Here is a 21,160-nt window from a genome sequence, read left to right as displayed (position 1 = left end):
CGATTGGAATCCTTCACAGCGGATCAGTTTTCCTGTTGGCTGGAGGCAGGTCCATGCGTCCATAATGATTATAAAGCAGCAGGTTCCTGGTGCGTGAGGTACTCTGACAGTGGGTGTGTGTGAAGTGTGTAAATCCGACAACGAATCACACTTCTTTAATGACCTTTTTAACCCTTTAAGAGCGTAGGATGAGTTATCTCATCCGCTGCCGTTTGGAGGACACAATGCCTTGTCCTTTTAAGTACTTCAGTTTGTGGGATCTCTGCAGTTTGTGTGATCTCCCCTAGGAAGGGACAAATCTGTGTGTTTATTTTAAAAAAAAAAAAAAAAAAAGGGGGCATTAGATTTTGCCCATCTGGGGGCGGATTGAAAGTATAATCTGCCAATCCACAAGGAAGGGCCAAATCAGCGTTTTTCTTTTGTTTTTTATTTTTACTGTAGAGTGTTTGCAAGGGGAGATGCCACTGGAGCACCAGGGATGTTTTTTAAAAAGTGGGTGTCGGAGAAGCCCTCTCCCGCTCCAGCCCCAAATCTGTTTTTTAAACATGTTTTATTGTATAGTGCTTTTACTGGGGGGGTGTTGGCGTGGGGTATTGTTTTGTATTTTGTTTTAGGGCAGGACTGAATAGTAGGATGTTAGCTGCTTTCCATAAAAACAAAGTGCATTCCTGGATGCGGATCACTTGATCCTCGCCCAGCAATGCCACTAGAGCACCATGGATGCCTTATTTGAAGTGAGGGAGGAATAGGGCTGCTTGGCTATATACGCAGCCCTCTCCCCCTCTGTGCACAAAGGGATGGGGCAACCGATGCTGCCCTCCCTGCTTTTGTTAAGTGATAGTGCTTTAACTGGGGTATATGGGGTGGTAGTGTTTTACTTTTTTTTTAATAGATTGTATTGTGTGTATTACTGTGTGGGCACAATGGTGGGATGCTGGCTGGTTTGCATAGAAACAAAGTGCGTTGCTGGACGCAGATCACTCCATCTACACCCAGCAATACCACTAGATTACCAGGGATGCCTTTTTTCAGTGGGGGAGGGAGTGGGCCGCATAGTATAATAAGAGGCCCTCTTCCCCCCTCCGGACCCCAAAGGGATGCCCTCCCTGGGGGCAGATTGACAGTATTATCTGCCAATCTTCCCCTAGTATGATGCTAATCTGTGTGTGTGTACTTTTCGGTGCTTTTACTGGTGGAGGGGTTGGGGTACAAGTGTGGGATTGGGTAGGTGTATGAATTGTGTGCTGGTGAGGTGTGGTGGGGGGAAACCTATTTATATATATATATATTTTTTTTTTTTTTTAAGGTGAGTGGGGATGAGAGCCCATTGGAGTAAATGGGCAAATAGAAGGCTTGGCGGGGGTGTCACCTGTAAATTGCGAGCTATGATATTGTGTTTGACTGGAGGGGGGGGATAGAATTGTATGGTATGGCACGGGCCTAGGTGTGTGTGCCCTGAATATGGGATGCTGGGTGCTTTGCATAAAAACAAAGTGCATTTTGGGAACATAAGAATGACCCCCAATTTATAAGACATCTCAATGATAGTAATGTAAAAGTTAATTTCTTCTGAGCATTCAATGCGCACTTAGTATGGTGCTAATTTCCTGTGCACAGTATGTGACCGAGGAAATGAGCACCATAGCAAGTGTGCATTGCATGTTGTGAAGTAATTAACATTTGCATTACTAGCACACAATTCTTTGACTACCCCCGTTACTCAGCAGCTCAAACACATGAAATGGTAGTCCATTTGTTTGTGCTGTTGAGTAAAGTGGGTAGTCGCAAAGGTGTGTGCTAGTAATGCAAAAGTTTTATTCCATCAGATCATGCAATGCACACCTGCTATGGTGCTCATTTCCTCTGTCACAATAATCGCCCTGACAGTAAAATGTGTGAAGCATGAGACACATATACAGATTTGGACAGCTTCATTGTTTGATCTTGGGCTGTTGAGCGAAGCACGACTTTCAGATGCAGTCTGTAAAGTACTTGCATACTGCGGCTCAACTGCATGCATAAAAACACTGTACCTATGTCTCAGTGTGCATCTGAGCAGTGATATGCAACAGTGCGCTATTACTCCACAAACCCAAAGTTCCGGAAGCTCTCTGCAGCACATGTATTAGGCACAGCGTTCAGGAGACCTAGGGCAGTTGGGGGCAGAGAGCTTCCTCAACTTGGGCAGGGGGCATTTTGCCTCTTGTCTACACAGAACGGAGGTCCGGCAAGACTGTTTTTTCTGGAACACAGCTTAGGTTTATTACGGCCCAATTTCTTTCCTGTGCATGTGGGGTAGTGGTATTTCAGTGAGCTCGACCACAACTTACAGGGTCGACCCATGAAATGTCCCCCATGCTTGCAGAGTACTGCTTCTCCCCTTGGACGTGGTTGGGGGGTGGTGGCAATTTTCCCACCATTTTGCCAACCCCGGGTGGCAGCAATGGCCACTAGATTTCCATATTCCCCTTAGTGTTCCCTGGTGGCAGATCAATGGTATGTACTATTCGGCTGGCCCAAGAAACCAAATTGTGGCCGCATCTGTAACCTGCTAAATCCGTTGCCTGCTCTGTCCCGTCCCCTCCCCATGCCTCGAGTAGTTGGCCCAGGTGACCTGAACACACTGACCCTCGTCGAAAACGGGTGCCCCCTGCCCCCCGGCCTGGCTCCAGCTGTACTCCATTGTCCTCGCTGAACTACTGCCAGTGAGGGCCTCTGCGTGGCCCTGTCCTCTGACCTTACATGCTCCATTGCCTGCCTGATTCCTCCTTCCATCCCGACCCACTTAATTAGCTATGACACATCTATAACCTAAACCTCTTGTCTGCTATTCCCTCCAGGGATACCCTAAACAGTTTACCGACTCCCTGAAGTTTATTCCAAGACAGATGGTACCTCTACAAAGCTGGTCGGCCACCTCCTCTACAGAAACTCCAACACTGAAAGAGGAAGCATCCTTACTGCAACATCCTCCACTGTTCCCAGGCGAGAAGATATACATCAGGAATTTCAAAGGGCGATGAAATCGGACCAGCTTCATGGGACCTTACACAGTGATGTACGCCACACTGACCGTAGTCTAGGTGGATGGGCGACGCGTCTAGATCCACTTGTCGGATGTTTGGCGGGACAAAGGGACCAACCCCCACCCGGAAGAAGAAACGGGGGACAAGCTAAGGGGAATATTAGTGAACTGACTGTCTTAACATCACTGTTTTTTCAGGAGGCAGGACTATTTCCTTTTGTTGACACAACGCGGACAACCAGTGGGAGAAAAGAAGAATGTGAAGATGTGTTATGATTTATTTTAGTGTTTTTATGTTTTTCTTTTTCTTTCCTTTTTTACAAAGTGGAAAAGGGGTCCCCTTGACCCCCACTGTGAATAATGTACATATGTTAGGGGCTAATAATTTGTCTGTGATCAGGAGGAAGATGGAGATTTCACAGATGTATTTGTGGACAGCTACAAGGACAGGCATCACACTGACTCTGATAATACATGGTACAACCAGATAACAGAAGTGGACAGAGATAGGACAAATTACACATGTGTGCTCTCTGTGAGGTACTAGGAATGAGACGCAGGCACAGAGGACTCATGTTATTGGTTAAAGACTTTTAAACAATAAAAAGGTTGGAAAGGGCCTTACTGTCCCTAATCTAGTAGGTGTTTTCCTACCTCAATCAAAACGAAGGGTCTGTCCTGTGTCAAAATATTCAAAGCAAAAATGTCCTGTGTCTGAAATCTTATTGTAGCCCTCATATTCTAAAATGAACTACGGTGTTATGGGTATTGTATCTTGTAAAGTGCACAAATGTTCACGTTCAACAAAAAGATGTAATCTAACACAAATTCCAAATGGAAAATGTTCAGTTCCTGGGAATGGCTCTCCAACAGTTTTCTCTCCACCAAAACAAAAGTTCCAAAGAATAACCACGTTCTTTAAGGCCCAAGAGGATGCCTCCCTCCTCTCGGTATTACAATCCACTCCAGGGGAAATGACTCCCTTCCCCAAGTCATTTCCTCAAACACTGTAATTCAAAACCCCAAAGGCATAACTCTTCCTTGGGATTCTCTTTTCAAAGTAGCACAATTTTGGTGCAGGGCCGGACTCTCAAGACACCTGGTATACTCTCCTGCCAGGCTCTCTCGTACTTCCTTTACATAATTTTGGTGTGGATCACAAACTCGCCAGACACCTGGTTTACACTCCTGAAAAGGCTCTTTCCTTTACACAATTTCGGTGCGGGTTTGAGAGTCCCCAAACACATGGTATAGTCTCTTGCCAGGTTCTCCCTTTATTCCTGTATTTCTTGTATTCACACAGTTCCAATATTCTGTATACATTTGATCAAAGTATCGGATCTCAAGCCCACTTTCATTCACTATCTTTGTTCAGTGTCCTAGTGACCCAACCTACAAAATCAATGGGGGGATGCCTGATATCTCGACTGGTCCTACAGGCTATCAACAGTGAAACAATATAAATTAGACCAATCGGGGAGGGGGGTGACATCTTCTAATCATATGTGGTCATTTTTACAAATATTGACCAACCATCAATTTAATTCAAACATAAAATCAATTTATTGTGTCATACACATTTTTTCACATAAAAAACAATACACATTATCCAATACAAAACAATTTTTAAGATTTATAATTTTTTTCTATCTGTTCTGTATCTGAAATAAATATAATCGGAATACACATTCGAGACCGGACTCGCCTATCAAAAATAAACTACCACTCATTCTCTCTCATTCTTTATTCCATTCATACTTTCTATATGTACACTCTAACCCTGTTTGGTTAGATATCACGACTCTATTGTTATAATTCATCTGGGTTCAGATTTATTACTGGATAAACCCATCTGTGCAGGAATTGCTCTCACAGATCACAAGTCTACACGTGTTTCAGTTGTTCTCATGACCACTTTTGGGGTCTTCTTAGTGTGGCAACCTTCTTCAGGACAAAAAGACAACAATGCTTCTGTATGTTGTATATTCCAGTAGGGTAAGCCCAGGTCTCTATAAAAACAATAAAAATACTCTCAATTGTGTCACCCCTCTCATTATTTCATCATATGCTTAATATCAGCACTGACTTTTTACTGGTCATCATCTAACTCACCTGCACCTATCAACCGGCGCAGGTGGGTAAGATCTTGGCATCAGTCCATTACATTCTATGGGTCCTTGCTTCCCCACAGTCGTATACCCTGGATATAAACAATAACCAGGTCATTAACTATTCAGCAAATCATCTTGATCAGAGAATATTTAATCATGTCACTGTATAGTGTGTACCTACTTAAAAAAACGGATTCTATTCTAATCAGTCCTTTTCTTATTTTCTTCAAAGTCTGTGGATGAGACTTCCAAATCTGTCACTAGCGACTAGCTTTGAATCCACTTCTCTGTAAGAAATAGTAAAAACGTTCTAGTTTAGATGTCAGTCTCTTGGGTGAATACGTATTAAATCTTCAGAATATATACAGAGTCTTCAATTCTAGGAATGCAATCATGCATGGGATATGTAACAGTCTTTTTCCATTTTATGCTGCCACTGGCATTCGGATATCATCTAATTGGGCTATCAAGATTCTTTATTTCACTATATCAGGTGATCGGGCCCCCTTCAGAAATGTGGCCCCACTCTACTCCCTGGTACTAGTGTAGAGCTCCCAGGTTCCCATACACAAAGTATTCAATATTTCCTGTATTTAGTTATTTTTACATATGCCGCGCTCTCAGTATCAACCACATGAAACCAGATAAGTAGTTCCATGCGCGCACTCAGCTTTTGGCGCTTTTAGTAAGCGCCATGAGAAACTAATTTGCATCCACGTAGGTAAGACTCCTTCTCAACCGCGTGAGGCATACTAGATGTATGCGCATACTCGTATTATAATACACGCTACAACAAAAGTGCTCCGCCCTTTCTATTCATATGCTTTCAAGCGGGTCAGTTTCCCGCGGGCTCCGAGCGCCCCTAATATGGCCACGTTATGTCCCAACTCACCTCAAATTTCATCGGTTCCTTTTGTGTGTGTTCCTTCACAACCGTGTCTGTGTCTGGTGAATCGACATAGAGAAAGGACTGGCCAGTCATATCAAATGGAAAAGACTTTTATGTCGGCTACTAATCCAAGTTAAACCCAAGCACATGGGTGAACCCAGAGAGGATCGGACCCTTCATATATCCCTTTCTTTTCTGTTAATATATATCCCTTTCTTTTCTGTTAATTTTAAATTAACCCCTTTAGTGTCGGCTCGTCTGTTTTGGCACCTTGTTTTGAGCGATCCCTGCAAATCGGGGATTGCTCAAAACTGTAATCCAACCCCCGGTCTATGTGAGGGGGAGGTCCCCCCTCACTGCCAGGGGGCTGGGTTACCTTCAGTTTCACGTCGGCGTGAAAGTAAATTCACTGCAGCAGCCATTCAGGCTGCTGCGGTGAAAACAGAAGGTGAGTGTTCACCTTTCTCCGCCTCGATTGCCGGCTGTATTTCAAGCTGGAGATCGAGGCGGGTATCGTTGGAAAGGGGAGATTCTCCCCTTTACAACGAATCCCATTGTGTGGCATTGCTGCCCACGGATCGGGCCCAGGGCACGCAATCTGTGGGCAGCAATGTCACTGGATCAATACAGATCCTTTTGTGACGCAGGGGGAGGGTGGGCTGCTTACTAGGTAAGCGGCTCCCTTCCACCCCGTGGCCCCAAAGCATGGGGCCGCAGCATCGGAGACCCCTGGGGGCAGGGGCAGGTGATCAGTGCCCCAGGGGAGAAAATGGGGAAAAAAAAATCGGTGGAAGGGGGTACTAGGCCACCAGGGATAGAGGAAAAAGTGGTGTCCCTGGAAAGGGGAGTTTCTCCCCTTTCCAAGAACACCACATATATGAGGCATTGCTGGTCACGGATCAGCGCGGAGCTGGACCACCATGGATCCGTTTTAGACTTGGGGAGGGGGGATGGGGGGGTCGGGCTGCTTCAACTAAGCAGCCCTCCCCCCCCCCGGCCCCCAAAGCATGGGGGCACATATGTGCACAACCCTGGGGGCAGATGGCTGATCATCTGCCCCCAGGGAAGGGGACAAAAAAATAATGCAAAAAATAAACGTGATGGGAAGGGGTGAGGGGGTTTGGGGGCCCTAGCCACCAGGGATATTATGGGGAAATGGTGTCCCTGGAAAGGGGAGATTCTCCCCTTTCCAAGGACACCCTGTGTGACCGCATTGCTGCCCGTGGATTGGGCGCAGGGCGCTCGATGCACGGACATCAATGCACACTAGACACAGGGATGTCTTTGAATGGGGGGGTGGGGGCTGCTTACAGTAAGCTGCCCTCACCCTCACCAGCCCCCAAAACATGGGGGCACATATGTACAACCCTGGGGGCAGATGGCTGATCTGCCCCCAGGGAAGGGGGCAAAATAAAAAACGTAAAGCACAAAAAAAGGAATTTTGGGTGGGAGTGGGGGGCCACTAGCCACCAGGGATATATTTTACAGAAAAGGAGGGTGGCCCTCTCCCCAAGGGGAAATGGGGGCACCCCTTGTAGCCCTCCCTGGGGGCAGATATCTGCTCCTAGGAAGGGGCATCTGACCCCAGGGAGGGCTGAATGAGATGGGGGGGGGCCTGTGATTCCTCAGTTAAACTTTATTGAAATAATAAAGTCTTAGCCAAAGAGTAGGTTGTTTGGACTAAAAGAGAGCCCAATTATTTTATTAATCACTTCTCAATTCTTTTTTGTCTCTAGGTAACGGGAAAAAGGATACGTCTTCTTCTGAACCTTGAACCTTTGGGATAGAGATCATGCCAGCGGGGAAGAACAGGTAAGTTCTTTAGTGTTTTGAATGTTCTATGGTGTACTCTCTTCCCTTTGCTGTCTTTATTTTCTCTCTTTAGTCTCTTGTAAATACTTCTTTTACTGGTGTTTTTTTGCTTTACTACTCTTCCCCGTCTTTGTTTGCTTTCTCTTCTCTGTGCCTTATGTTGCCTTGTCAAAGGGGATTGTTCTGGGTTTTCCTATGCTAATTAAGCTCGGGTTCAGATGTTACAACACCTCTCAATTAGGCGTATATCTCATAAATGTCTCTGTTGCCACTTTTCCTTAAAAATATAGCCGTCTTGTCCTGGTAGACACTTTGTAAAGCCTCTCCTTTCCGTGAAACTCCTCTCTCCTCTCTCTTCTTTCCAGTTTCCCAACTTGTCCCTTGCTTCTGGGCGGTCGTAAGTTATTTGAGATCTTGCTCCGCCTCTTCACCCACTCATGCTCTTTGATTTTCAGCAGCAGTCACCCTTTCACACTTCCCTTGAAGACTGGAGTTAATATGTCCGGCTCTCCGACGTTTTAAAAATACATTTTCGTAAAACGTTTCTTCACCTTTCACTCAGAACAGCTATACATTACGGTTCCGCAGTGGCAAGGCACACGGCTCCTTCTCTCTGCAATCCCCCTTCCACACTTATGCTCTCCCAGTTTCCCCTCTGGGTGCCGACTTCGGTCGCTTCCTTACACTTTGTTTCTTCCCCCTGAAGCGAAGCGCAACAGCGCTACTTATAAATCTTATGCCAATGTGCGACAAGGTCGCTTGAACTTGCTTACTTCAGACGAGCGCAACGGCGCTACTTCTAACTCTTGTATCAATGCACGACAATGGTCGCTTTATCTCCTTTACTTCAGACGAGCGTAACAACGCTGCTTCCCACGCTTCTCGGACGGGAACTCGGACCGTCGTTTCCTTCTTTAACAAAATTCTGCTTTGAGTCCACGCAACGGCGTAGACTTTATTCATCTGTCCATCTGACACACTCATCTGCTATATTTGTTTAATAAGCCCAGCTGTAACCTTTGGGCTCGACGTCCTCCTCGTCGCACCTCGTTTCCTAGGATACCAAACAGATCTCATTAGAGGAAAGTCCATACAGGTGTTACTTCCTGTATCTTTCCAGGCTCTAATAAGGCTTCCTCACTGTACAGAAACATATGTAGAGGCAGGGCATACCAGCACATTGTCACAGGCCCCCCCCCCTGTATTTGGTGTGGCGGGGTAGAGTGTAGTGTACCATTTTTCTTTTTTTTTCTTTCTTTACAAAACTTGCCTTGGCGCAGAGGGGCAAATTGGTGTGCCAATCTGGCGCCGGGGTGCCCAAACCTTACTGCCCCACCCACTGGGGGGCCTGTCCCACCATTTTTGGGGCCTTCTCCCCCCCCACCCCAAATGGAGGGGGGGTGTACCTCACGCAGCCGTTTGTAGGAGGCCCAGGGAGGCCTGCATGAGGTACCCCGCCGCCCATTTGGGGTGAGGGGGGAGAGGGCCCCAAAAAATGGTGGGACAGGCCCCCCAGTGCGTGGGACAGTAAGGTTTGGGCACCCCGGGGCCAGATTGGCACACCAATGTGCCCCTCTGCGCCAAGGCAAGTTTGTAAACAAAGAAAAAAATGGAAAATGGTGGAATGCATTTTAGGGGGGGCTGTGGGGCACCCCAAAGGGACGGGGTATTTTCTAATGGGATGGGGTGGTGTCCCCGTCTCCCCCACCCGCAATGGAGTGGGTGCCATGTCATGCAGCCCTCCCTGGGACCAGATATCTGCTCCTGGGAAGGGATGCCTGAGCCCAGGGAGGAGTGCAGGACAACCCCCCACCCCCCACTTATCTGCCCCAGGGGAGGGCTACATGAGATGCGCCACCCCTCCAATTGGGGTGGGGGGTAGAGAGGTGCACCCCCCTTCACAATAGAAAATTACCCGGTGGTGTATGGGGCCCCTCTGCCCCCGCTAAAGGGCAGCCTGCCATTTTGAATTATTTTCTTTGTTTACTAAACTTGCTTTGGCACAGAGGGGCACATTGGTGTGCCAATCTGGCCCCGGGGTGCCCAAACCTTACTGCTCCACCCACTGGGGGTGCCCAAACCTTACTGCCCCACCCACTGGGGGGCCTGACCCACAATTTTTGGGGGCCCTCTCCCCCCCCCCAATGGAGGGGGGTGTACCTCACGCAGCCGTTTGTAGGAGGCCCATGGAGACCTCCATGAGGTGCCGCCGCCACCCATTTGGGGTGAGGGGGGAGAGGGCCCCCATAAATTGTGGGTCAGGCCCCCCAGTGGGTGGGGCAGTAAGGTTTGGGCACCCTGGGGCCAGATTGGCACACCTGCCACAGGTGTCCCACAGGTGTCCCGAAGAAAAGGTACCTCGCATGTGTGGGTGCACCTACCGGAGGGGGCAAAAGGAAAAGGGTAACCCACTGGTAACCCCAAGCCTTTCGGCACATCCCATTTTGTTTATGAGGGCAGCCTACAGATTTGGGCCTAGTGTGTCGAAGCCAGCAAGGAAAACGGGGAACCCCATGCATTTCCTTAAAGAGGACACCCGTGGGAATGCGCAGAGGTCTGACTTGCGCGAAGCGGCCCAGAATGTATTACCCAGATCCCCAGACAAAGTGAACATTGTGTTTTTTTTTTTTCCCACCAAATATCACATTTTGTCGGGGATTGTGGCTAATAAAAACTGGGGCAATTTGCGCAAGGCAGACATTTTGCGCAAGGCATTGTTGTCTTTTTGTCCTGAAGAAGGTTGCCACACTAAGAAGACCCCAAAAGTGGTCATGAGAACAACTGTCACGTGTAGACTTGTGATCTGTGAGAGCAATTCCTGCACAGATGGGTTTTTCCAGTAATAAATCTGAACCCAGATGAATTATAACAATAGAGTGGTGATATCTAACCAAACGGGGTTAGAGTGAAAATATAGAAAGTATGAATGGAATGAAGAATGAGAGAGAATGAGTGGTAGTTTATTTTTGATAGGTGAGTCCGGTCTCGAATGTGTATTCTGAATATATTTATTTCAGATACAGAACACAGATAGGAAAAAATTATAAATCTTAATTGTTTTGTATTGGATAATGTGTATTGTTTTTTATGTGCAAAAATGTGTGACACAATAAATTGTTATGTTTGAATTAAATTGATGGTTGGTCAATATTTGTAAAAATGACCACATATGATTAGAAGAGGTCACCCCCCTCCCCGATTGGTCTAACTTATATTGTTTCACTAGTGACCCAACCTCCTTGCTCAGTGACCCCCGACTCCTGTAGCTAGCACTTATCGATACTTGGTGGAGCTGCCAAAGCACCCCAGTGAACCAGCTTTGCATCCCATGGCTCACTGGCTTTCTCTGGCCTTCTTTTGGAACTCCAGTGGCGAACACAGTGAATCGCCCTGGCATCCCTTCCTTCACCTCAATCGCTTACTGGCTTAGTCTCGCAGCTTCCACATCCTTCACGGCTCCCGCTTCACTACTAAGCCCTTCTCCGTGTTTGGGTGGTGATGGTACTCCTTCTCGATTCCCACAGTCGCCCGGACGGTTCCTCTTCTCTTCCCTCTGCGATCCAATCCCAGGAAACCAGCTCCTGCAGTCCTTACTCTCTCGACTGTGGGCTTCTCAGCGTGGCTTCCCCAGCAGTAACAACTGGTAGCATCTTTGTTACATTCAGCTGTTCCATTTTTAAGCTTCTGCTTCAAGGAAGGGAGTTGCTTGGAGCCAATTGGCTTCCAAGCACTAGACTGCGCCTTATGGTTCTTCTGAGTATTCAGCATTACTCTGCCCCTCTTCCTCATCTAAGTCTTTATTATTCTGTTGGTTACAGGATATTGAGGGATACTATCAGGAGGCTTTAAGGGGGTGATCACGGTATGCCATTAAGGCATTACGAATGGAAGCAGAATCCCTAAAAGAGAAAGAGGGATACCATGTCTCATCTGATGTTGGACCCTCCCCTTGAGGGTCGCCTCCCCTTATGTGGTCCTCTCTCTCAAATATCCTCCACCAGGGTCAGGATCAGGTAGCGGCTGCCATCCACATGCCACATGAGGAGAGGCTACCTCCAGAAAGGAGTGATGACATCATCAGATTCATCACATCTCTCATTCCACATGTTACAGGCATACCCAAAATAGTCATTCCCCAGGCGGTACCAACACATACAGCACACTGCTTAGTGCATGTGGCGTTGTGCAAAGTTAGGGGGCTGGTCCCAGGGACGTAAGGCCCAAGTAAAGTGGATGGAAGAGGGGGATGTTGTGTACGAGGACAATTATATTAAACTGAAAAAGATGGTGGAGCAAAAAGTAACCAAACATATAGTTCTGCGTTATGAGAGAGAGGGGGCAAGAAGTGGGGAGCAGTTATACACTACACAGCGCACACTATCTTGCGTGAACGAACTAGGGCATCCACTGCCATAGTGTAGGTATAGGCCACAGATGAACATCGAGGGGGCAGTATTTTATAATGTTGAATGGAGGGAGCAGGTGATAGGGTGTGGGGCAGAGGGATATGTGGGCTTTGCTGAGGATGTGGTGGCGCACTGAGTCAAAATGGTTGCCCAATCTGGGAGTTATATTATGGCTTTCACTTGGATTGATGACAGAAGGAAACCTGTACACCTAAAGGCACTTGCACAATGTTCTATGTTTCAGATTGACAGGGACCATTCAATTGGGCAGTAACGAGATGCACAAGAGTAATGGAGCTCCCGAACCTATGAGCAGGGACAGCGGCCCTTATGGATTTATGTTGGGCCTGTGGCACCAAAGCCTTCGCCCAGCTTCTACCATGCTGCGGCAGACAATGCTCTTTGGTCATCCTCCCCTCCCCTGCTTTAGTAGTGTCCCATTCAGACCTTGTGCGTTTGTCTGAACATCCAGCTCATCGAGAGGCATCCTTCACACGTGCCAAACAATCTTTGACTTTACAGAAGAAACGTTGAGAAAGCAGTTATTGGTCCCAGGAGTCAGCAGATAGACTGGCAGCAATACCTATGTACATGTGCCTTTTCCGCAAAGCCACTGTGTTTTTCACTTCTCTTCTTGCAGCATGTGTACAGACGGCTGCAAATGCAAAGTGGTTGCAGATAACTCGCTATAAGTTGCTGCAGCTTGCTAATGGGACAGAGAAGGAATTGAACGCTAACGAGGAGGAGTTGCGAGCAGTGAGATTGACCACTGCAGAATCGTTACAGCCTTTCTTTAATTACAGCCATGGAGGATGGGGTCTGTGCTACAATAGACTGCAGTTGTTCCATGTAGGTGCCAGCAAATGACGCAGAGAATGGCATGTTATCTGAAGCTATCAACGCCTTGCACACCCTCCAAGAGACTTTGGTAAAAGACAATAGCAGAGTGGTCGAACAGGACTGGTTTGATGAAATATTTGCTTGGGTGCCAACGTGGTTGTCAAACATCGTCAAAGTTCTTGTCCTGGTTCTCGTGGTGGCTCTGATTACTTTATGTGCATGTCAAATGGGATTGTGGTGCTTTAAGGGGGTTGGAGTAGTGGTAAATATATGAACCCTTTGAGTTAAAATGGTCAATGATGCCACACCCGCGTCCAGAGCTATTCATACACAAACGGACAAATGGAATGCTGACCCACTGCCCTGCATGGTAGAAATAAGTCAATTAATTGGTCCTCCAGGGACTCTCTCTAGCCCACCACCAGACACTCACAATTGTACTAGCACATTAGGTTGATTGTTATGACGATGGGAGTTGTTGTTTTATGACTTGTACACCGGTGGTATACGCAGCTAGGGGGAAGAGTTTGTCAGGTCTGGAAGATATGGATGCCAAAGGGCGGGTGAGACCGAAAGGAGGAAGTATCAATACATTGAAGGGGGGAGTTGGGGCAGTGTGAAGATGCGGATCCAGCACACGTACAACCTACTTGAGTGATGTACGGACGTAAGGGTCACAGGGTCAGTGATGTCATGGCAAACAAAGATACATGCAAAAGGATAGGTTTTATACGGTAGTTGCTTTAGCACATATATATTGGTAGGTAGAAGGAACACAGGTCGGGTTTGTTTTTATTATATAGAGGGTGAAGAGGGGTTTTAGTGCGCAAGGGGACGACCATGCTGCCGCAGAGAAAAGCACACGTGCAGCAGACACAATCACATGTGTAGAAAAGCATGTATTTTCTTTTTCTAAGAGAACTTGTCAGATCACATGCATATATGGGTAGGAAGGAAGGGCTTTGTGTTCTAATGGAGATTGATTAGTTGTTACTGTTGCAGTGAGCAAGACGTCATCCATTTTGTTACAGACCAGGGATAAACACTCACAAAGTTGTCGCCAATTAGCAAAAGGCCTCAGCTTGCATTTAGTTGAATTTTATTTCTGCTTCCGGGCTGAAAAATGTTGAGTAGCCAAGGTCATGATGCAAAGGGGTGCCAGATAGTATCCAATTAATTGTTGCAAGAGAGCAGTTCTCATGGGAGCAAAACTATCCTCCAGAATACGAGTTACGGGGCAATGCACAATGGGCGTGAAGGACCGTGTACTAGGGGCGAGGTGGCTCGGGCTGCCCGAAGATGTAACCAGGATGGAAGCAACAGCGCTCCCAACGACCACAGGTCATGTTATATGGGAATAAAAGTGCTATGGTCAAACTAATAAAATAGGAGGAATTGATTTCCAGCAGCTGGCCCTTGCAAGTTATTTTCAAGTTAAGTTGGCAGCCCGTCGGGAGAAGGGAGCTGAGGAGTTAATGACCGAGCAGGTGAAGAAGGGTGACCGAACAAATTGGGTGTCCCAGGGGATGCAACAATGTCTTTGACCTTGCTGTTGTCAACTCACGGTTTCATTGGATGGGCTGGGTGAGATGCTCTTGCCTGCGCTGTCGCCAAAGAAATTGTTCATCTGCGTCAGACGGTTTTTGAAAATGTACTATGAGAAGTGCCAACCAATGGGGGAAGCATGCAGTTTATATGGGTCAGCAAAATGTGATGTCACTGAGGGGTGGTATGTTTTGGCTCCAAGAAGTGAAACCTCCAATGGGACTCTTAATATAGTTTTCTTTAGGAACTTGCCAACAAGCAGCCAATCAACATGTCAAAAGTACCCTAAAGGTGTTGCAATGATAGTACTATGTTAATGTGTTTCTCTCCTTAAATACTGTGGCCTGGAGGTGCCAAATTGAAATTGTTTTCAGTTCAGACTGTTTGTCTTTCTTCCGGGCCATTTGGATTAATAAAGCTGCATTTTTTCTTGCCACGTCTAAACTCCATTTTATTGAGTACTTGGGATTTTACTTTGGACCACGCGAGAAAGCTCACCTTTATGAGGTCTAGATGGGAGTTGTGCATAGATGTATCTGGATCAGGCAGTAAACAAGGGGTCCAGGTGAGGCTGTGCAGAGGTACCAATATGGGTCTTTCTCCATGCCTCTGGATAGGGCTTTGGCAGATGTTTAAGTGCAGCATTGCACAATGGTTCAGTTTGTTTTTTTCTCACGAATCGGAAGGGTGATTAATTGTTATTTTATTTGAATTCATTTTATATTTTGTGGCGTGTCGGAAGGAGGAGTCGGACATGTTACTTAATGAAATTATATGTAAAAAGGCCTATTTTTCGCTATTACTAAGTGGATCACCCTACCTATCTAAATCTACTAAGGTGCTCATCTGTTGTCAGAAAGTCCAACAGTAACTGTCCTCCATCTCAAAACCTAACTATACCTGGCCCTACCACAAATGGGAATAACTCAATAAAGGGGGGCAAATGAAGTCTCTTTTGGCCTTTTCCTTCTTGCCTTCCATCCAGCTGCTTTCTCTTTCAATCAGTATCTTCTATACTGCGGTTATTGCTACTTAAATGCCTCTCTTTAGACTATATGCTTCCTTCAGTTCTCTTCCCTAATGGTCTCGAGACTTCCCTCATGAGCACCTGTAGCTTTTCCCATTTGCTTGTAGGTTTTGTTGAGTCTTTGTTCCTACTATGGTTTACCCCCTCCAGGGTTCTTGGTCCTGGATTGCTCCTTTTCTGATTCTATTCGCTTAACTGTCTCTTTTCACAACACTTGTCGCACTGGTTTGTGGTGGGCTCTATCCTCTGCTTAAGGCTCTGTACCTGGGCGCCGCTCCCTTCCTCCCAGGTGATTTGTTTCCACTTTTTATAGGTTTCCCATAAAGTGTTTTTCCTCAGGCATTGTATTGACTTCATATAACTCCAATTCTGCTTATTTAATGTTCAACTTTCATATACACAATTATTTCCCTCTTTCTCATATGTTGCCCCTGTATACTCCTGCCTTTCCCATTCTCCTCGGTTCCCCTGCGTCAGAAGGTGCGCAGTCGGGCCTTCCGATTCCTTGTATCTGGTCTTGTTGGCATCTCATTCTTGGCGCACACTGCAACCGGGAGCTTGGAGCACTCCCTCCTTGGGCAGTCTCAGCGTCAGATGGACCCTTCGTCCACCGCGATGCAGTTGTGCTCATGCCACCACCTGGTACGTGACTTGTTTCCCATTCAGGCAATGGTTCTCCTGTCGCAGGATTCTTCAGCACTCCGGCTTCTTAATCTGGCATTTCTTGCGTGTCCGAAAGTTGCAAACTCTTTGACTTGCCTATGCTCCGCCTCTCCAAGGCATAATGATGTCAGGGGGATTCCCCTCCTTACCATACTCTCTCCACAAGAGCTACTTGTCCCAGTAATGTACGGGTCTCTCTTTAAAAGGGCATTTCTTTTTTCTTTGTATGACTGGTTTGTTCCCACTTTGCTGTAAGCCAAATATAAGGATAACAAATCAGTCTTCATAGCTGGCAGTCCCATATAGGTAGATATGGTATTGGACATAGGGGTTTCTTCATCGCAATGGGAGTCCTGGTTCCCTATGAGGCGGTCACTTCCATTGGGGTCCCACATGCCCATACCCTTAGGGAGTGTCTTGCAGAGCAGGCCTAACTCCCTATGCCTAAAGTTATGAATAACCGCAATTCATCACAAATCCTTCCCCTTACGTTGTGGGCCTCCTCAACTGTACTGAGTGGGAATCTGCTGATAAAATCTAAATTTTCTTATTCCTCTCCATTTACAACAGTAAAACAAAAAAGGTTGGAGGTCCAGAAACCACCTCATTACACTCTGGTTATTGTCTTTCCCCAGGCTCATCCAGGTTAATGGTGAGTAGTCGGTAATTAACCAGAGCGTTCTCCCTGTTAGATAGTACCTTAGGTATATCATCGCCCATTTTATTGGCAAGGCCTCCAGTTCTACCGTGGCATATGATTGATATCGGGGAAAGAGAGCTTCCTGCCGGTCTAAGACTGGATGTTCTATGCCATCATACTCTTGGGAGAGGACTGCACCTAAGCCAACTTTGGAGGCATCAGTCTGCTGGAGAAGCGTTTTATTAAAATCCGGCATCTTAAGAACTGGTTCCTGACCGAGGATGTGTCTTAAGTCTGTCCAAACTAGTTTGATCTTCTTTATCCCAAGTTAGTTTCTGGGGCGGGGTGTTCTTAAGTTTGAGTAAGTGAGGCAGTCTGGGTCAAATAATTGGGATAAACCTTCTGTAGTACCTTATTAACACCAGGAAGGCTCAGAGTCTCTTTTTGTGTTGGGGGTTAATGTTTGTTGCATCTCCTTTACTTTCTTCACCTGAGGTTGGATGAGGCTGTTCCCCACCAAGATATTTCACAGCCGACTTGGCTACATGACACATTTGTGGATTCACCCTCAACTCTGCTTTCCTGAGAGCACAGGCAATCGAATGAAGATGGTGTACATGCTCTGGCCAGCTGCTACTGTGGACGACTATATCATCCAGACAGCCCCAACAGAAAGCAGTGTATGCAGCCCTCCAGATAATGTGTGTATGAGGCCTTTTTACGCACAGAAATCCTGTCATTACGGCCCTTTTAATTCTTCCTTGCGTACCACTTAAACAGGCTATTTATGGCAGCACCTCCATAAATCATGGAGCACACTGGTGACAGCCTGGCTAGCAGCAGCTTGCAAATCCACTCTTTACTTTAGTAATCGACACAGTTCTTTGAAAGAAGCAACTTGGATGAGTCGTGGTCTGTTTAGTTTCTTTTAACACTCTCTGTTAATGATTATATCAAGATAATACTTTCTGAGTAATGTAAAAGGGAATTTGTCTTTTGTTCACTTTGTTTTACTGGCTGCATTTTGTAGGTTATAGTGTTGTTAAAACATCTTGAATCATGAACATGCTTTTCACTTTGCTTTAGGACACAGGTAGTATTGTGTAAAATGAAAATTGTCTTAAACAAGGGCTGCATTTCTGCTTAATTGGCTTTAATAGAGTGCAGCGCAGTTGCAACAGCATGGGCATTTCATACTTGGTTTTCTTTTAATCACAGAAGCACACCAATTGCACAGCTAGGCTTGTGGTCTGAACTTTCCCTTTCTTAACACCCACCACAAGCATGTATAATGGAAACTGCTAGAAGCATTGCTGTGTATTTAGTCAAAGTAGCCTAATTTATCAATGGAGCTGCTATACCGTATGCATGTCATGGCACGATGCCAAATATTCGGTCTATGGACAGGGGCGAAAGACTTGAAGGGAAGGGGGCTGAGCAGAGGAGAGCACGCTAGAATGCGCAGAAAAGTACATTAAATTAAACACTAAAGGAAGAAAGGTGCAGCAAAGGGGTTCGGGGGAAAGTATAAAAAGAGAGGAAGAAGGAAAAAAACGGAGGGGATGAAAAGGGCAGCAAAGGGGGTTGGGGCATAAGGGGAGGAGGGGTTTGAAATGCTCATCTGAAACTCCAGCTCGAACATGGTGTTCAGGTGTTGCCAGCAGTGATGTGCCTCGCAGTAGCGAGGTCGGCGGCCAATGGGGGAGGGCTATGGGCAGGGGAGAAAGACTTGCAGGCAAGGGGGCTGAGCAGGGAAGAGAGCGCGCTAGATTGTGCAGAAAAGTAAATTAAGTTAAACACTAAAGGAAGAAAGGTGCAGCAAAGGGGGTCGGGGGAAAGTATAAAAAAAGAGGAAGAAAGAAAAAACCCAGATCAACAGCAGGTGGGAAGAGAGGGAAATAGAAAAGCAAGACTAGAGAAGGGAAGGACAATTATAAGAGACAGTGCAAGAAAGATAATCAAAAGGAGTAGCAACAACTGAGAAAATTGAAAAACAGACCTAGCCAGAGTAATGAGATAGGAAGAGGAAGTATAGCAACAGATACAGCAAGATATAGGAGGGAAAAAGCAACAATAGAATGCAGAGATGGGAGAGGCAGTGATATAGAAACAGACCACAAAATGTGACACTTAAGGTTGAGAGGGAGAGCATCAAAGGGAGAGACAGGAGAAACAAAGAAGCAAAGGGACGGAGTGATGGAGCAAAAACATGGAGTGGCTGTCAAGCAGGTAGTGCCAGGCAGCAACAGTAGGCCCAAGAGGCAGAGAAGTGATGCTGGTAGAGTGAGGGACTTGATTTATGAATCACCCGATGCAACTAGCTGGCATCTGTAGTAACTCCGAACAGAGTTTGTGCCCAAGTATCATGAAGATGAAGCTGGGTAGTATGCATCTACAATGTTCTTGTGTGGGGAAAATGTTCTGCATGGGTGCAATACATTATTTAAAACCACTTTGAAATACAGCTGTTTTTGTCACTTATTTATTTTGAACAATTAATTTTACGCACAAATTGGATGGTTGTCAGAAACTTACACTCCAGTGAAGGAGGAAAATCATTTTTACTCTCTTGAAATTGAATTTACTTTCTAATTCAAATAATTTGGAGTAAAATACTCTCTAAAATCCTATCTGGAGGACTGAGTGTATGGTTTTAAGACTTTATCCATAAGCCATTGGAGGGTGACGGGAGCTCTATGTAAACCAAATGGAAGGATTTGAATTGAAAAAGTCCTTGGGTTGTAGAAAACACTATTTATTCCTTGTCCACTGGATTTAATGGAACTTGCCAGTACCCTTTTGTCAAGTTGAGTGCCGATCTGCATTTAGCTGAACATAACGTTTCGATTAGGTCATCAATCCGTGGCATAGGATAATTGTTGAAGATGGAGATCAAATTCATTTTCCCAAAATCTGTACAGAAACGCTAGTATTGGTTGGGTTTTGCAACCAGGACAATATGGGAGGACCATGGACTCGGAGGGCTTGATAATATCCGCCTTGAGCATCTCCTCTTCCTCTGGCTCAATGATTTGTTTACCAGATTCTATAGGGGTTTAGGTTGATAGTCTTCCCTGCCAGTGTGCGGATATAATGGCAGCAAGTTTTGACTCTACCAAGTTGTTCTTAAAATAATTCTGGTACATGGAATAGTAGATAATTAAGATCTTCCTGTTGGGAGTGATGTAACATTGGGGAAATTCAGGTGTTTTGCATTTCTGAGTCCGTAAGAGGGCTGCCATAAAGAGTGGACGGTGGACTCTAGCGGGACCATCAGTCACTGTGTAGATTCAGGTGGTATATTTGTATTTTATGCCGTCTATCTGGTTGATATATTGGGTAATTGAAGGGACTTTCTTTCTAATATTTCATTGGGTCCGTGCAATTTTCAGATCCATTTTATTTTCGCACGTGTGGAGGAGGACTAGGACCAACTGAAGAAATTTGGTCTCTACATTGTTATTATAGAGTGCCTTCTGATGTTCTTGGGCTTGGCCTAGGTGTTTCACAATTTCTCTTATGGCCAGCACATAGATTTTTATTTTTGGGCAGATTGATAAAGTAGTCTTCTCACTCTCCTCCCATGTCTCCTTTATCATAACTGAACATCCCAGGGAGGCCTGCTGGGTCATCCATGCTGCAAATAAAGCTCAGGGCAGCCCTACAGATAAGGGGTGTATTGTCTACTTTTACTCCCTAAAAATGGGCAAATGCTCCCAAAAAATAAACTGGGAGTAAAAATAGGAAACCGATATGTAGAACCATGTGTCCCAACTTTTCTCCATCACAGCACAATGGATATGTTTAGACCAGTAGTGCACCTAGTACCACAGGAAGATACTACTGTTATTACTGCCTGATCGAAAAAGGTAAGCATGTATCTTATAATGTGCATGTATATCTAGGTGAAAAGACATTGTTACAGAAAAATTTCCGTTTTCCTGTTAAAACATATTTACTCTACTACAAAATACTACCATTGGGAATTTGACATCCATTTTTACTCCCTTAAAATTTATTTAAACTTTAAGAAAATGGCCACTTCCAAATCTCATCTGGAACACCGGCCCAGAGTAGCATGACATCCCAATTCCTTCCATCAGCTTCACTCAGTTTGTGCAATATTTGTTTTCACATCTCATTGAACCTTTCGACAAACCCGTCTGTCTTGGGATGAGAGACTGATTTTCTTAGCATTTCAG

The 21,160-nt window shown here is 45.8% G+C and overlaps 1 long non-coding RNA gene across 2 annotated transcripts in view; it reads left to right on the top strand.

Moving 5' to 3' along the window:
* The window catches only part of LOC138582906 (uncharacterized), a 191,518-nt gene that overhangs the window by 77,627 nt on the left and 92,731 nt on the right, over positions 1-21,160 (top strand). For both annotated transcript variants that reach the window (XR_011305104.1, XR_011305103.1), the window contains exon 2: positions 7,762-7,837. This is a non-coding gene — a long non-coding RNA (uncharacterized lncRNA). The remainder of the gene's footprint in view (positions 1-7,761; positions 7,838-21,160) is intronic.

This window comes from Ambystoma mexicanum, chromosome 3q, assembly GCF_040938575.1.
Source record: "Ambystoma mexicanum isolate Mex_15411 chromosome 3q, UKY_AmexF1_1, whole genome shotgun sequence".
Taxonomy (NCBI): Eukaryota; Metazoa; Chordata; class Amphibia; order Caudata; family Ambystomatidae; genus Ambystoma; species Ambystoma mexicanum.
This window is presented reverse-complemented; position numbering and strand designations above follow the sequence as displayed.